The 4,405-nt window shown below is 42.4% G+C and overlaps 1 long non-coding RNA gene across 2 annotated transcripts; it reads left to right on the top strand.

Moving 5' to 3' along the window:
- The first annotated feature begins 1,340 nt into the window (after nucleotides 1-1,340).
- Nucleotides 1,341-4,158, top strand: LOC142923230 (uncharacterized). 2 transcript variants are annotated; one of them, XR_012940618.1, is made up of 4 exons: nucleotides 1,341-1,560; nucleotides 1,973-2,056; nucleotides 2,740-2,823; nucleotides 3,902-4,158. It is a non-coding gene; the product is annotated as an uncharacterized LOC142923230 (long non-coding RNA). The 2 variants fall into 2 exon arrangements; XR_012940619.1 differs by having other exon boundaries at nucleotides 3,905-4,158.
- The last annotated feature ends 247 nt before the right edge of the window (nucleotides 4,159-4,405 follow it).

The raw sequence follows: 4,405 nt of genomic DNA on the forward strand, positions 1-4,405 counted from the left end.
TGATCTTCTCCAGTCAAAATTGTACTTTATTGGTAACAGAGCACTTTAATTCACATTGATATCACTGCACATGAATCAAGTGTTGTGACTCGTATCTGCAACAATTGGACAAAAATCGAGACAGGTGAGCTCATTAAACCTCAATGAGTAATTAAATACGTTATTGAATATTAGAAAATACACTAATTAGAGCAAAGTTGACAAGCACTGATGCCCAACACACACCTGTTATCCCAGAGCTTGAGCAGGTGTGTTGCCAATCAGACAGCGTTAGTTGCTTAGCATGTCACAAGTGCAGAACAATTTGAATTGGGAGTAAATTAATAAAAGTGGAATTTTGGGAAACCTGTAATGTACCGCAAGGTGTCCTCCATGCCAGGATGGAATTCTTGCTAGAGTGGATTCTGGTGTTTAATGCTAAGTGAAACCTAACGCATACAGTGGGCTGTGTGTGATGTTACGCTTCTAATGCAGGCAAGCAATAGCTCTGTTAATTAGCACCAAGGAAAGCTATTTGAGCAACAAATGCAGTTAAATTTTGATTTAAAGCTTTCGTGACTATGCAGGGATTCATATTCTTGGTTCTTTCGGTAAAGTCACGTAGAAGGGAAACAATAAAATAATAAAAATATATAGCAATAAAATTCTCACGACGTTTCGACTGCAACACAAGTAATCAACATTAGGTGTGAAAAGCACAACAAGAAAATGCAGTTAAATTTTGATTTAAAGCTTTCGTGGCTGCAGGGATTCATATTCTTGGTTCTTTCGGTAAAGTCACGTAGAAGGGAAACAATAAATTAATAAAATAATAAATATATATAAAACAATAAAATTCTCACGACGTTTCGACTGCAACACAAGCAATCATCATCAAATTTTCTTGTTGTGGTTTTCACACCTGATGATGATTGCTTGTGTTGCAGTGGAAACGTCGTGAGAATTTTATTGTTTTATGTTTTTATTATTTTATTGTTTCCCTTCTACGTGACTTTACCGAAAGAACTAAGATTAAAAATGCAGTTGTGTGGCGTCGGTGTAGTCGGGAGTCTGTGACGTCATGTGACACTTGTCATAAGGTGTCTTATTGAAACGTCACTGCAGTCCGGCGCGTGACGTCAAGTGACACTCCTCATAAGGTGTCGTATTGTAACGTCACTGCAGTCCGGCGTGTGACGTCACATCCTACAGGCTCTTCGGATTTCTTGGGAAGCAGAGGTGTCTTCACTTGCCCTCTGGCGTTCTCGTGATAAAAATTTTTGGAAAGTTTCGGTGCTCTGGCACATTGGTGGCATGGCCACCATGAAGAAAGGTGTAAATAAATTATTCAGAAAGTTTTTCAAAAAGCTATGCTGCTGTTGCCGAAGCAGTTCTGATGATGAGGACACCTATGCTGGGACCTCGCTGGGCAGTCCTGCTACGGTTCGCAAGGGCAGCCCTCTTTCGAGTCTGGTGAGCAGCCGTTCCAGTGAGAGCGTTTTTCAGAGCTGCAACACCAGTTTAACGTCAACGAGTCAGGAGGCATCAATCGTTGGACACAAGGAAAATGATCTGACTAAGGTAAGGGCAGTAAGATCTGCTGCAGAGAGGGAGATGACTCACAGCGGGTGACTGGGCACATCTAACAGAGTCTGTGCTAATAACTAGAAACATTCAATAATTCGTTTTTATTTGGAGAACGAAACATTGCAGTTAAGAGGTTCATTTGGTTTACCTATATATGGACAGGGTACGCCTGAAGCACTACAACAGAGTGTGACGCTAAAGCCGACATAAAGCAGGCTCACGTTGTTGAAAGCCTCAACAACAGTTTGAGACTGAAAGTGAGGAGACATCATCATCATCTGATGGACAGAAGTCAGATTCGTTGAATCAGATTAAAAAAGATGCAGTCCTCTTTCGAGTCTTTTGAAAGCTGCAACACCAGTTTAAAGTCGTGATGCATGTTGAACATCTTTCGCACCGTACCTAGGCAAACGTGCTGATCGGAGATGCGGGGAAGGACGGTGAGGAGACATCATCATCTGATGAAAGCAATGCAGATCATCTGACTAAGGTAAGGGAGGCTGTAGGAGCAACAAAGAGGGAGGATAAATCACAGCGGGTGACTGGGTACATCTAACAGAGTCTGCTAATAACTAGAAACATTCAATAACAATTTCTTTGTTATTTGGAGAACGAAAAATATCAATTCAGAGGTTCATTTGGTTTACCTATATATATGGACAGGGTACGCCTGAAGCACTACATTAATTTAAAAGTCGTACTAACTATCTAAAAACTACGCTGAGCCAAGTGATAATCTTCCCACAGAGTATGACGCTAAAGCCGACATGAAGCAGGCTCACGGTCTTAGTTCTTTCGGTAAAGTCACGTTGAAGGGAAACAACAAAATAATAAAATATATAAAGCAATAAAAATTATCACGTTTCGACCATAACACAAACGGTCGTCTTCAGGTGTGTTGGTTTGCATGAATTTATTTAAAAACGGTGAATTTTATCCATTTATTTATTTCTTTAAAACCCCGTTGGCGCCACGCGCAACGATTTGGCAGTTTATCGTTACTGCAGTCACGATAGCTTTAAATCAAAATTTCAGGCTCACGTTGTTGAAAGCTTCAACAGTTTGAGTCAGAAAGTGAGGAAAAAAACGGCAGCCCCCTTTCGAGTCTTTTGAAAGCTGCAACACCAGTTTAAAGTCGTGATGCATGTTGAACTTCTTTTGCACCGTACCTAGGCAAACGTGTTGCTCGGAGGTGCGGGGAAGGACGGTGAGGAGACATCATCATCTGAAGAAAGCAATGCAGATCATCTGACTAAGGTAAGGGAGGCTGTAGGAGCAGCAAAGAGGGAGGATAAATCACAGTAGGTGATTAGGCAAAATTCAATTATCACGTATGCTTTCGTGACCAAAATCATCCATAATACCGTTTTGTCCTTTCTTTTTTTTCTTTTGGGTTAGATTACCGGCGAAACGTCGTACTCGGATTGTAAATGTTGTGGCTTGGCTCTCCAACACACCGGTGTGCTGTACTCGTAACGAATTGGCACGATCTGTTTAAGTGGTAAACCTTACAAATTGGCTGTGTCGGATTGTGGCCGGTTTAACGAAACATTTATATATTTACACGATCTAACAAGAAGAAAACCTGTAGTATAGATCAGTATTGATAAAATTAAGGTAAAAAATTAAAGTTTACGTTGCAAAACTTGCAAATAAGACCAGTCCACACGTAAAGGTGCAGCCTTGAAATTGTTTGATCATACGATTGCTCGCGGTTGGGTTTGCACGAGAGGAAACTCACCTTCTACACCCACCAAACATCTTGGAAAATGTGGGAGCACCCACACCTGACCCCACAACACACATGGCTTGTCCATCGACTACCTGTGGTGTCCCTATTTATACTGCTGGGTGAATAAAGGTGGGAAGGATGTATTTCTACTGACATGCCAGGAAATTGTGGCACCAAATTCCGTACGATAACACCAGATTGCTAACCGTTGCATGAATAGCACATTAAGCCATTTGAGTATTTAAAATATGCATGATTTCCAATTTCACGCACTGCAAGAATGGGGAGGGCGTATGAAGGGATGTATACCCGTATGGGAATGTGTGTCCATATGGGTCTGTATTTGCGCTCAAGTGATATCACATGCATCTTTTTAACGTAACGTCTTCAGAATATCACTAAGGAGAATTTAGACAGAGTATGTTTTTGTCCAACTTCTTTGGAAACAAAGATAGATCCTGGTATCTAAAAGCAGAGTCTCCATTATTAGATTGGCTTGCCATGTTGTTCGAAATAAGAATCCGCACTTAGCAGTTTGAGCAATGCTGCAGTGTAGTGGCGATGCGTGTCTGTGACTTAAGGCTGCTTTTACTGCTGCCGTAGCAGGAGGCCAAGAGTATTCAACAGGCAGAAGCGGACACCATCTCCAGCATCGTCGTCAAGGATGAGGCATCCACATCACCCCCGGCGGTGTCAGCAGCAGATGACAAGGGGCTGGAGATCCAACACAGCACCGTTCCATCCGCCGTGTCTTTCGTGACCGAGTCCAGCACGACTGGGCTGCACAAACCTAATGCGGGAGGTAAGTGTTTGCTGGCGTGACCCTGTCCCTCCGATTAGTATGGATGGCGACGCACGGTGTGAAAGAAGTTCAACGTGCACACATACGTACACTTTGATATCTCGTCACGCTGCTGTGGTTGTCTAGCCATTGCTGTCGATGTAAAACTTACAGGCTGAAGATGCTCTTCAGGCAATTCTGATTACTAGTGCTGAACACTTCAAAAACATTTAATACATTTGCATCTCGCCAGCTGGTGAAGAGGATTGTGTCTACCTAACAGCACCACAAAAAATGCCAGCATGGGTACAGGCTAAGACACCCAA

The sequence above is a fragment of the Petromyzon marinus genome, unplaced genomic scaffold, assembly GCF_048934315.1.
Source record: "Petromyzon marinus isolate PM22_M1 ecotype Great Lakes invasive population unplaced genomic scaffold, UKy_Petmar_22M1.pri1.0 PM_Scaffold_346, whole genome shotgun sequence".
Lineage (NCBI taxonomy): Eukaryota > Metazoa > Chordata > Hyperoartia > Petromyzontiformes > Petromyzontidae > Petromyzon > Petromyzon marinus.